Source organism: Camellia sinensis, chromosome 8, assembly GCF_055761805.1.
Source record: "Camellia sinensis isolate YWXY chromosome 8, ASM5576180v1, whole genome shotgun sequence".
Lineage (NCBI taxonomy): Eukaryota > Viridiplantae > Streptophyta > Magnoliopsida > Ericales > Theaceae > Camellia > Camellia sinensis.
This window is the reverse complement of record NC_138968.1, coordinates 74,996,077-75,009,936: the sequence shown is the minus strand read 5'-3', so window position 1 is coordinate 75,009,936 and position 13,860 is coordinate 74,996,077. Positions and strand designations below refer to the sequence as shown.

At 36.0% G+C, this 13,860-nt stretch overlaps 1 protein-coding gene across 7 annotated transcripts in view; it reads right to left on the bottom strand.

Moving 5' to 3' along the window:
- LOC114296480 (cytochrome P450 90D2) overlaps positions 1 to 7,268 on the bottom strand; it is a 67,036-nt gene extending 59,768 nt beyond the window's left edge. For 6 of the 7 annotated variants that reach the window (XR_014337851.1, XR_014337850.1, XR_014337852.1 and 3 more), the window contains exon 1: positions 7,130 to 7,267. The gene's annotated coding sequence lies outside the window, so the exon portion shown is untranslated. Of the gene's footprint in view, positions 1 to 7,129 lie in introns of all 7 variants that reach the window. The other variant, XR_014337848.1, reaches the window with a different exon arrangement.
- Positions 7,269 to 13,860: the final 6,592 nt, after the last annotated feature.

Here is a 13,860-nt window from a genome sequence, read left to right as displayed (position 1 = left end):
CCTAGGCTTCGGCATGCGGCTGCATGCCGAGGTGCGCACAAGACAACTAAAGGTGTAAGTGATCATGCAAGGTAGGCCAAGGTGAGATACGATGCTTGGCCTAAGTGTGAGGTCTAGGTGAGAGTGATCTCGGCGACTACACCTCGGGAAGTGAAGTCTGGAGATCTGGGTTTCCACCCGTGAAGAACAGGAAGAACATGAACATGAAGATCATGAAGAACATGGATGCTAAAATCATAACTTCTTTACTACAAAAATCTGGGATTTCATGCTATGAGTTCGAAAACATGGACCTGGGTACCCATACTTGAAAATCATGCGAAAACAAACACAAAAACATGGATCTAGGCATGAGCCTTCGGATCAAAACATGACTTTTCTTGAAGAACACATGAATGCCATTTTCTCTTTCTAAAACCGAACTTCAAAGCAATGCATGGCTTATAAATCATATTCAATCATGCAATGCAATAACATGAACATAAAGAACAACAAGAGTGGATCAAGAATCTAACCTTAGAACACGGATCTAATGGTTCGATCTCTAGGAATCAAGCTTAGAAATCCACTCTCTCTCAAGAACTCTTCTTCCTCTCCTAGAGCTTCTCTCTCTACTCTTCAAAACAAGTATAGGAACAAATGATGGGTTTCTCTCTCTATCGGCTGACTTAACTCTCAGCTCGGACGCGTGGCAGCGGCTGATTGGTTCTCTTCAAAAAGGTGATAGATTGACAAGACAAGACTATGACAAAGTGTATCTAACAAGCTACTCGGTATGGCACTCCGGCAAGTGGTGACATCGGCTAAGGACAAGGCTTCGGCAACTAAGGTGACAATGACCTCGGCTAGGAAGGACGACACTTGACTAAGCTGTGCCACACCTTGGCCTAGATGTGCCACACCTCGGTCTAGGTCATACCACTCCAGGACAAGATCACTCAGGTGCAAAGGTAACATCTCGACCTAGATGATACACATCTCAGCCTTGGTGATTCACACCTCGGCCTAGATAATGACATCTCGGCCAATATGCCAGGGCGAAGGTGGAGGTCAAACAAAGGGGTTCCAAGATACTTCTAGACTGAAGATGACCTCGGCTTGGAATGATCTAGGCTTAACATAACCTAGGCTTGGCACGACTTCGGCTAAACATAACTTAGGCTCGGGGTACCAATGAAGGAACAAAGCAAGCACACAACACTTAGACAAATCACATAGACATCAAAACAAGGCATGGATCTTACTTAGGAAAAACAAGTCATAATTATGCAAATGCAAGCTTAACGGGTCATAATCGTACCAATGTTCATGAACATGACTACGACATAAAATGTGGGTTATTACAGAATTGATAGCTCGCAAGCTTAGGCATGAAGGCATACGCAAAGGCTCATGCCCAAGGCATAAAGGACCAACCCTTCAACGCATTGAAAGAGTGAAAGATGTGAGTGAATGGCAATGAAACATAATCTGAAATCACATAACAAATGATGCCAAATCATTCAAATAGGTCAAGCAATGCATGCTAGTGGACTTAATGCACAAAGCTAACAAGCTAGAATGAACCATAGCTATATAAATCATGGCATGCATGATGAAAACAACAAAAATCAGAGCTTAAGCATGATAAAACATGACCAAAATCTTCTTAGAGTTAAGCCAAAATCGTGCTAGAATGACATGTTAAAGCATGATACACATTAGGCTAATTCATGGAATTGCACTACAAGTGCATGGAGCATGTAAGGGCCAACCAAACCAAACCTTAACAAAGGTATGACATGGAAAAATATCACCAAAAACATGCTGTAATAGAATCAAATTATGCTAAAAAGGCATGCTACTTCATGAATCATACAAGACTAGTTTGTGAGAAATACACTACAAGTGTATAAACCATGCAAGGAGTGAGTCCACCAATCAAAATTAGAGTTATAACATGTCAAAATAACACCAAAAACATGCTTGAACTAAGCTAATTCAAACCACAAAAACATGCTACTTTGTAAGGCTAACAAGGCTAGCAAAGAGGATTTACACTACAAGTGCAATAAGCATGCAAGAGGTGACCAAGATAGCTAAAAACAGAGTTATGGAAGGTCTGATAAGGCACAAAAATGAGCCTAAACAAAGCCATAAAGAAGTAAAAACACATGCTCATTTGGTTGGCCATCACCACTAGCAAGCAAGACAAGAGGAGAGGGGACCCTCTCCTATTTGGGCCCTCAAAATAGGGTTTTTACCATTGAAAATCCTCTGGATTTCAGTGGTTCTAAGGCCAAAAATAAATTGTTTGAAAAGCTTGAAAGTTAGCTCAAAAGGCCTTACAAGCCAAGGAGCAAAATGGAGGACAACCCCCTAGCCAACCAAGGCACAAACCAAGACTTTTAGGACTAAAAAACAGAGGAAAAATAGAGGTTTTTTTAGTTCAACACCACCCCAAAAAACAGCCCCAAAGTAGTTGAAAACTATGGCCAAACAAGTGTGTAAAATAAGCTTAAAGGGATGTAGATCTTACCCTTGATGTACAGCTTCAAAACCAGCCCAAAACCTGAGCCAAAACACCTTTTGGAGCTCAAACAAAGCCCCAAGTAAGCTTCAAGCAACCTCCTCCCAAAGATAGGCAACTTTGATCAAGGATGCATAGGCAAACTAGTTGTATTTATCTACTTCTATGCACTTCTATGCACTAAAGGGCAAGAAAGAGAGGCTTTAGAGAGAGAGGCAGAGATCAAAACTTTGAAAATTGTAGAGGAAGAGGGAGTTTTGTGAGAGAAGCTCTCAAACTTTCTTAAGAAGTTCTCACTCTTTAGAAATGAGATATTTGGCTCCATATATAGCAAAAGGCAAGAGTTTGGTCGAAATATCTAAACATGGAACAACTAGAGGTTGTGTGGAACAAATGGAGATGAAATATTTTCAAAAAATCTGAGTTTGGGTCACTCTTGGCCAACTGGCCATCTTTGGTGCCGATCTGCTACTTATCTGCTACTTTTTTGGTCAATCGGCTAACAAAATCTACTTTTCAAGCCCAACTTCAAATGGGCATAACTCTTTCATATGAACTCCTTTTATAAAAATTCCAACTGTGAAAAAAGTTATGCACGTTTTAGTGAAGGTTGCTCAGTTTCGGTCCAATCGGAATGATACCTGACTTCAACCAATCATATCTCCCCCATCCAAACTCAACTTGAGGAGATTCTTGAATGAAAAATGAAGCCCTGAAAGTCTTCTTTCCAACGGTGGTGGCCTCATAGGTGAAATCCAAGTGTTCAAAAGGATAGGCCTGATTTAGCGAGGGCCGCTCAACTCTCTCCTAGCGATTCATACCCAACTTCTTCCTCAGCTAGGTTTCTTCCCTCTTCTCCTCTTTTCTTCAACTCCAAACCCCTGAACAAGGTATTTTGAAAGATTTTTCGAAGATTTCTTCTCTCTTTCTTTCATTTCCACTTTGTCCTTGCTCGGTTTACCGAAAAGCGTAACATTTAACAAAATGTGAGCCTCGGAGCATCGCAGAAACCTTTATTTCAAAAATATTTTGAAAGAGAGGGTTTTAAGGTCTAAAACCATCCAAAATAGCTTTGGTCCAAAATGAGGTGTGAGGTTAGGATTTGACTCTCCTCTTGCCGAAGAAATCGAACCTTTGTCCTGTACAGCCTGCACAACTTTCATCACCAAGGAAGCCATCAGTAGCGCCCCAGTCTTAAGGTCGGTCCAAAATGGGGTGTCTACAATCACCAAGCACCCTTTTGAGTTGCGCTTTCAGCTCTTGCATTTCCATCTCCATGGAGTCTATGATTCGATCTCGGTAATCCTTTTCCAGAAGAAAGTGATGAGAAGAATCTCCAGCAAAGGGCAATCGATGCTTAACGGATTCGGGAGTTCCGTTATTGTTTCTAGTTTGTTCTTCTAGGATTGTTGGGAGTGCCAAGCCTTTGTCCCTTGTCTTCTCCGTCTGTGGAGTATGTGTCGAAGGTGGGATGTCCTCAATTCCCATCGCCGGAACTGAGTGCAGAGCTTAGAGATGAGGTGTTCCACGCTCATCGCACTAATTGTGCGTACCAGATTCCGCACTAGATGAAAGTGGATCGGGGCTCCACGCTCAGTTGGACTGTCCAAGGATTGAGGTTCCTGCCACAAGAAGCACCGTAAGAGTTGCCCAGTCGGGGTTGGCCGGATAACCCCTCCGGTGTGGGAATCAGTGATCGGAGAAAAAGTGTAGAGAGTTTAGCTTGTAGTAAATGGGGTTCGGCTTGGAACAGTTCAGTCACCTTCAATGTGAAGTTAGGGAAGTTTATATAGAACTCCTTGCTTGCCTCCCAAGATGGTTTCATGAAACTTTGGTGCTGCCAAGTTTCCTTTTAGCATTGCCCTCGGTGGGGGACCATTTGGTAGTTGTCAATAGGTGGTTATACTCATTGTAGTCATGTTGATAACAAACCACATTCCTCTGGTTTTAACTATTTCTGTGATTCTAGGTGTAGGGGACCAGCTGAGGCGGCAACTTGCACATGCATATCCTCATGGCTTCTACGTTTCTTTGTGAGGTTCCCTCAGCTCGGCACCTTCGTGCCCCAGCTCGGCCCTAGACGAGGCTTCTGTTGGAATGGTTTGGCCCGTTCAGATATTTTGTGTACCCCACTTTAGTTCTGATGACAGGCTCGACACATCAGTTTGGCCCATAGAATGTGTCCTGCAGCTTGGCCTTAGCCCAGTATCGTAGCTGGGCTAGCCTTTCCACTGCAAGTCTAGCCCAAGTGCTTGAGGACTTGGGTAGATTGTTGATTATGGAGTCGGGCTCGATTGGCTTGCCCATATATTCATCTAACCCGCTTGGATTTGGGCTTTAGTGGATTGGGCCAGCTCAAGGCTTGGATCCGACCCATTTCATATTTAGCCCCTTCATCGACATAAACAGTTAGATGTAATATATATCTATTAGCCTGAAAGGTTTCAACATCCAAAATATGAAACTATTTTCCAAAAATTAAAAAGAAAATTTTTTTAATGCAGTGCATTTTTTGTAGTTAAATAGTAAGAGGACTTACATGTAGGTCTTATTAAGTGAACTTATTGTCCAATAGATCCTGTGAGAATTAATGGCGTTTTTCATAAAATACTATAAAAAAAGTCACTAAAAAAAAAGTCACTAATTGTTAATTTTCAGGGATAGTTTAAAAAATTTGAAAAATTCGTCACAAAAAAGTCGCTGATTATAAATTTTAGCAACAATTTATAAAAATCGTAATAAAAAAATTATTAATTGTCAATTTTTATTGCCATATGTAAAAAATCGTCACAATAAATTATTTTTAGTGACGATTTTATTTGAATTTATTCTCAATAGGACTTGGTGAGAATTAATTCCAACTATTAGGATCTATTGATAATTTACCCAATATAATAGTATTACATGGAATTCCATCATTCCCTTGGAAATTTGGTGGGAAACTTTCAAATTGTTGATGTTTTTATGGTATTAGAGTGTTCTGTACATCAAGATTGTGATTTCAAATGCCGTTCAAAAAAAAAAAAGATTGTGATTTCAAACTTCTGAAGCAACTGAAGCCATATTATTAATAAGATTCAATCCATACCCATTTCCCTACATCTATTCTTGTGGGCGGAAAAACTAAGAAAAATGGATACGAATTTGCAGGCCCGGTTTTGAGGACGACAAAGCAGTCGCTTTGGGCCTTTAAAAAAGGCTGAAAATAGGACCTAAAATATGTCCAACTTCATACTAGTGTATAAAAAAAAAATGGGGCCCAATTTAATATTAGTACAAGTTCAAAGGCCTAAATGAATAAAAAGCCTCTAAACTTTTTAACAAATAAAAGGCCCAATCTAAAATATAAATTCATAAAAAAATAAAAATAAATAAAAAAACTCACTACAAAATTCTATTTAATACATAGCCCAAATTAAATTTAAAAAGTCCAAAAATTTGAGGCCTATATTCTAAAATCTTTTAAAATTTAGGTCTCGTTTGAGAACAAACTATTTTAGTAATTTTTTAATTTTTTGACTAAAATATGAGATAAAAGATAACTTTTAGTTTTTTAAGAAAAAAATATGTAAAAAGTAAAAGGAAAAAAAATCTTTGACATTTTTATATAATTTGTTGAATATTTGATTATTTTACTAACTTTTTAATTCTAAATTAAAAAGTGATATTCTCCGACGAAGCTAAGTGTAAAGAAATTTCAGGTCCAACCAATCTCTTATCCGTAGTTGCTCGTGCCTCTTTGACTGACAATCAAAATTGGGGGAAAAAACAAAACATAAGCCTTAGAGCAAAACAAAAGCTAGCCACACATGATAGTCACTCAAACATTAATTAAAGTTCAAAGAATGAGAAATTGGAGGCCTAAAACTCAACATTATTGATCTTCTCTCATTTTTCATCCATCATAAATAGTGAAGGTATTTTCTTTTCCTCTCTATTTTTATTTATTTATTTATTGATTTTATGGAACTATTCAACTAAATTTTTTTTTTTTAAATTGATGAACATTTTATATATTTTCATATTTTTTGTAAACAAAATTTGTGAAAATCATACCCAAAAAAAGAAAAGAAAAAAAGGACTCATTCTTCTATAGATTACAAGAAAAAAAATTCCATTTTTTTGTTGCAATTTGGGAGAACTCACAGTTGGGGGCAATCTGGTTAACAAGAAGTCACAACACATTGTTTTTCATTATAAATGTGCACACCTTTTGAAAAAAAAACTCCATAGCTTTCTTTCTGAAAAATCGAAATATTCAAAATTCGAGCTCTGTAACCATTTAAACTTGAGTTCAAGCTCTATAACCATTGAAACAACTTTTTACACTTTGATTTATTTCATCGTATATTTTCTAGAAACTGGGAAAAATGAGAAATTTAGACTACATGAGATAAACAAATTCAGTTTCTTTTCTTTTCCTTCATTTTCTTAGCGGCCAAACGAACCGGGAAGGTTTTATTTCAGAAACAAACAAAGCCAAATTCCATCATACTATCTAAAAGACCAAAGCCTAAGGTGAAAGAAATGTAGCTCAATTTGCTACAGGAACTCATTCTGATGCGATATATATATAGATAGAAAGATGAGAGACAAATCTGATGAATTGAGAGAGCTTACTCTGCTTTCGACATTGACGATCTGAAACTCCTGCGACGAGAAAGAAGAAGATTTGGCTAGGAGAGAGAAGTGAGCCACGACTGAGAGCACTAGGGCTACTCGAAGCCTATGCAGAGCCTCCATGGTTCTCTCTCTTCTCTCATTCAGTTGGCGGAGACGACGACCCAGAGAAGACCAAATTGTGTGGCTTGGACCGTTTCTCAAATTTATCCCCAGTGGAAATTGTGTGGCTTGAATTTATGTAACGCGGAAATATAAAATAAATTTGAATCATCAGAAAATAATTTTAGATAATTTGTAAAGGGAAAATTGGTCTAGCTCTCTCACTTTTTATAATGGAAGAGATCCACAAAATTATTTTTTAATGTCTAAAGTCCCTAAACATATATAAGAGAAATTTCACTCTGTCTCTACTCTACTCTCTCTCTCTCTCTCTCTTCTCTTCTCACCCACTGTCTTGCAGATCCAAGGCAACAAAGCTCTGCTCCTTCACCCTTCTTTATGACCTCTTCCTCAACACCTTCTCCTCCGATTCCTCCCTCCGATCTGCCACCGTCGCCGACCACCACCACCACTATCAAAGCCTGCCCATCCACCCATCATCGTTCCCGGGCATCGGATTCACCTCGGTCTGTGGATTTTCCGGGTTTCGCATTCCAGCACGAATTCCGGGTAAAGATGAGGAGCACAACGGCATTTCCAACAAGCCATCCTCTGCTTCCTCTGATTCGTACCATTGATTTGAGCTCCAAAACCAAATCAATCTCTCTCTATCAGGTGAATATTCAATACTCATTTCTCTATTTCATTCAATTTTCCATGTATAGTCTATTGTTACATTGAATTTCTGTTTCAGTACTCAATCATCAACCCATTGGAGTAACTAAGAATCAGTTGTTATCACTGTTTCAGAGAGAGAGAGAGAGAGAGAGAGAGAGAGAGTTTGGTCAGTTTAATCCAATGGCTGCTCGTTACCGTGGGAAGAAGAAATCTGAGTGTGTTTTCAGGTTTTTCAATCTCGGTGTGCTTTCTATTTTGATTTTTTTAAAAGTATACACACAAACTGGTTCTTATATACACATCCAACCCAGAGAAAATTCAAATTTCTCCGGGTTCAACTGAGAGAAAATTCGGTCCAACAACCTAGAGAAAATTCAGACCAACCAAACCAGAGAATTTTGTAACTTGTTGCTGAGAGCAGGCTATCAATGTTTGAGGACATAGGAAACCTTAGCAGGGATTTGATAATGGAAAGTATGTATATAATATTGTACTGTTGCCTTTCTTCCTCACCTTTGAGAAGTAAGGAAGTGAGTTGAGGTAGAGGAATTCTCATGTTCAAAAAAAAAAAAGGGGCAGAGAAATTTACAGTTGGAAGTTTAGGGACTAATTTTCTCTGACTTGAATTTTCTATTTGTTGTCATTTCTACTATAAAATCATAATATCAGGGATCTTAAAAAAATACCCCATTTTTAAATAGTTAACCTTAAATTTATAATATTACTGCCTTCGTTATTTTTCATAGAACCAGAAATAGGGTTAATGAGGGATTTAGAAATGCACAGCAACAATTATTGTACGGGATTCATTTTGGGACTCATTTAAATGATCTGAATCATTCACATTTTGCTATACATCGATTAAAACATATCTAAACAAAATTAAATTGATCGGATATTGATATCTCTTTCATCAAATCACATTTATATTTTGTTTTATACTTTAAATTATATTTACTATTCTCTTTTTGTTTTTTGTTTTTATTTTTATTTTTTAGATGCAATATGATTTTATGATAGAATCAACTTGATTTTTTTACGAACTTGTTCTTCTCCTTACATGCTTTAAAAAATGAATAGTTTAAATCATATAAATGAACTCCGAAATAAATCTAGAAATAAATCGTTCCAATTATTTATTTGGGCTCTAAAATAGGCCCAAAAGCCAACACAACAATGCGGATCCAAACCCTTTAATTAGTAGTCTAGTCATATATGACAAATCCAAAAATCCATTTTGGAAGCTCAATATTTAATTTAAAAAAACTGGATTTGTAATGAAAACACTTAACAAAAGTTCATTTGGAAGCGGAATATTGAATTAAAAAAACTGGATTTGTTATCAAAACACTTAATTTTATTTGGTTGAGTGGAATGAAATGAAATAATTAGAACTTAGGTTCATGTGTTTGGATATAAATTTTAGTGGAAATTTAAAAAAGAAAAACAAAAAAGGTAAATAAAATATAAATGAAATAGTTACATTTCATCTACCTTTTCTTTTTACCTTTCAAAATTTCTACACAAATTCATAATCCGAACATAGCATAATATCATTTTATTAGATTGCGTTTGGATCATGAATTTAGGTAGATATTTAAAAAGGTTAAAAAAAAAAAAAAGGAAAAAAAAAGTGGATGAAATGTAACTAAAATACAACTATATTTCATTCACATATCACTTATATTTTTTCTTTTTCATTTTAAAATTCCTACATATGATCCAAACATAGGAAGGTCTAACTTTTTCATTTTATTCAATTAAATCAAGTAGGGTCTTGTTAACAAGTGTCCTATGGTACAAGAAAAGGACAAAAAAAATATACAAATTTTGAGACATTTATTATTAAATCTAACATATATATATATATATATATTATAAATTTTAAAACACTTTATAATCTTTTTATATTTGTCCTTACCTTTTCAATATTAACTTACTAACATTTTCCTTTTTTTAAATCAATCAAGTATAATAATAAATATTTTAATAAAATAATCATTTTATTCGAATGAACGAAACAATAATATCTTAGCTCATCATATGTGCAAGTGCAAACAACAACCGTTGAAGCCACAATGGAACAGAGCTCAAGAAAATTACCAATCTTATTGGCACAGTGTGTGGTTGATCTATTTGAATAAAGATTTGAAAAAAAAATCAAAATAAAAAGTTAATTAAATGTAAATAAGATATAGAGAAAATTAATGAAACATTCATTTTGCGTAGTACGAGAGGCTTAAGATATTTTTTTTTATTAGCTAAGATCCCTCAACATTTTCACAAAGAAAATTCGAGTTAAAGAAATTTCATCCGATTCCGAGAAATTTCAAAATTTCTCTGGTATGATCACAGAGAAATTTTTGTGTGAAAAATCAGAAAAATTTCAATAAATTCAGAAAAATTTCGACTCCGACTCAAATTTATCTAGTATGATCACAGAGAAATTTTGAAATTTCTTTGATTTCAAAATTTCTCTGTGAAAATTGAGATTTCTATGAGTCGGGGTGAAATTTCTCCAAGTCGAGTAAAATTTCTCTTAATCGAATTTTCTGTGTAGAAATGTTGAGAGACCTTAACTACTATGAAAATATTATGTCTTTTATCTTATAAAATCTTAATATCAAGGATTTTAAAAAAAAATCTCCTAAAATATAATTATATTATTACCTTTTTTTTTTATATCTTTTTCTCTTCTTTTTTTTTTTTTTTTTTTTTTTTTCTTTTTCAAACCGTTATTCAAATTAATGGACCAACACAGCCTAGGTTTCAGAATCCAAGCTCCGGATTGAGAAGATGGGCTTCCCATGATATCATTCACATTTATCATATATTGGGCTTCTCCATTTATCATATATTGGGCTTCCCATGACATCATTCGCAGTGCTTGGTTGGCTAGTTTTAGCATGTACTGTTCATTTTATGATCTCGTGCAATATTCATTGAAGACGCTAATGATGATCACTACTAGACTCACTATAAATTGAATAGCTAATTAGCCTTGATTATCATTTAACCATTAACTATCTTTTTCTTTGAAAAAAAAAATCTAAAGCAATCATATTTAAAAAATAATAATAATAACATGACCTTAAAGAGCCAAACAAACAACATAACAAGCCTTACAAATAACAAATTACAAAGTCATCAAAAAACATAACTACAATTCAAGCAAAACAACTAATCTTCTAACAAATGTGGTTTGGAAAATCAAGATCTACGTCAAACATGCCACTGTCGTTGCTGTTACCGTTGTCGTCAACATTGTCCTTATCATCGTTACCCAACTCTACTGTTGTAGTCGTACTTCGGTCACCGCCAGAAGCCAGAATTGAAATGGAAGAACACTCACAATAGTATGGAAGGAAGATTGAGAGAAAAGGGAATCATTATGGGTGTAGAAAATTCAAAATCGGGAGAGAAACTCTCGAACCCTTCTTCCTAGACATAATAAATAAATAAAATAAAATCTAGATCTACACTTTGAAAGTATTTTGGGAGCTCGGCAGAGGCATGCCATAAAGTCATTGGAGAGGCATCAGAAATCACTTAAAGAGAGAGAGGCTCTTCAGCAGCCCCCCTCTAGGAATAACATCACCATTAACTATTATCTACTTTATGAAGCAAGCGACTTCTACAAACATCTATCTTTATCAAGTATTAATACTTTGTAGTTCTACATATGTATTGGGTATATGACATATGTACTCAAATTTTCCTTTTTAATTTTTAGGAAAAATTACACTTGGTACCCTTGCACTTTACACGCTATTCCACTTTGGCCCTTAACCTTTAAAAAGTGACACTTAAACCCTCATACTTCCAATCAAGTCTCTCTCTCTCTCTCTCTCTCTCTCTTTGAACTAATAAACTAATAAGGCCAAACAAACAATTACAAAGACAAAGCCCTCACTAAACCACGAGAGGGGAGAAGACACCCATGAAAATAGTAAATCACCTTGCAAAAGCGATTGGGTTATCCAATAAACTGCCTAATTTGTCAATTGAAGACTTCACTTGAATAAGAAATTTCCTTACCTTGCCATGCTTTTGATATCAAGGACAACACTGCACTCACAATAGGGAACAATTTTAGACACATAGAGGTGTATGACTGACTTCTCGTTCTTCAATCTCAATATTCAAAAGGTTATGCACTTATGCCACACGGCAAGCCAGCCGCATAGTAAGTGCTTCACCTTGTAGAACAGATGAAATAGCCACATACTTGGCTATTCCATTAATGAGATTTTCATGAGCATTTCCTAAAAGAACATCAATTGCACCTTGAGAAGAGTTTTTCTAAACAACCACATTATAGTTAAGCTTCAAAAAATTCCCCAAATGAGGAGTCCAATTAGCCAAATTGAAAGACACATTAGCAGTACCTTCAAGGCAATTCACCTCCTTTATTAAGGTTGATAAAATATTAATAAAATATTCCTCCATTTGCGCCCCCAATGCAAGTGGGTTAGTTAGAGTAAACTTTGTCCTCTATTTTTCATACCCATGAACAAACTTCGCCGGAGCTGACAGTCGCCTCTTTTCCCAAGTCTTATTTGCCATGTCAAAAAACGAGCTACACACATTTGAATAAACTGCTCGTAATTCTCGAGATACTTTTCTAAAGAGTACAACATTGCATACCAAAACAATCAACAACAAAGAAAGACAAAAAATGAGGGACAAAACAAGATACCAGAAAACAAAGTCACCACAATAGCTATCCCATTGCAAAAGCATATTCCTCTACACCATCAAATGTTTTTTGGAACCAAATAAATAGCAAAATTGCCCTGTGAATAAGTACAAAAATTCTCCATTCAAAATAATTCAGAAACACAATCATTTTCCTCCCTTTGCTTTTTGTTAGCCAGTTTATTTTTATCCTTACTTTACAACCACACAAACCATTATACACGTGACACGTGTAAACCACTACCCCATAAGAAATCTAAAGTACTCACAACACTCACACATGGACTCGAGTGTGACTTCCTTTACACTACAACCATATACATGTCCAAGCTCCTTGAATGGATGGCCCAGATTCAGCCAGGGATGGAGGGGACTGGTAATATTAATACAGCGCCCCTCCCCACGTCACACCAACTCACACTATTCACACCAAGTTTTTTATATAATAGGGAGGCCTTGTACGGCTAGTGTGAGTGTACGGCTGGTGTGAGTTTACTCTTCTCCATTGCAAAATGCCTCGCCAAGCCTCTTTTCGTTTCTATGCAAAAAATATTTTCCTCACATGGCCACAATGTCATTGCCCAAAAGAACAACTCCTAGATCTCTTGCAATCACTTCTCCGACTAGCCTGCCTACCATACTACATACTGGTTGCAAGAGAGTTCCATGAAAATGGAAACCCGCACCTACATGCAATGGTGCAATACACAAAAAAGATCCAAACCTCCAACTAAAGATTTTTTGATGAGGATCTACCATCCAAATATAAAGAAACTCCATTCTCCAATAGCAAGTCGACAATATATACAAAAATGGGGCGATTTCATATAATTGAAAGAATTTTCATCCAAGGGAAAAGTCCTTCGAAAAACAGAGATGAACTCCGGCGGGCAATTCTCGCAGAAGCAAAAATAGAGGAACAATTCTTTGCACTCTGCAAAGAAATATGTCTCATCGATTACGTCACAAAATACTCCCAATTAAAAATATTTTCGAGGGATCATTACAGACGAGATAGGCCCCCATATACAAGCCTCTTTAGTTCATTCCTTTTCTTAGTGAAGAAATAAAAAAATTGGGTAGAAAACAATATTTTTTTTGTAAGTCAAAAATTTGGAAAATACAAGCTACGTCAAAATTGTTGTCTCTCTGTTTACAATCAGGACGAGTAGATTAAATTAGGGATACACAAAATAATGTACACGATTTACATACTAACAAAGAACTCTACTCCTTCTCTAATAACAGGAACC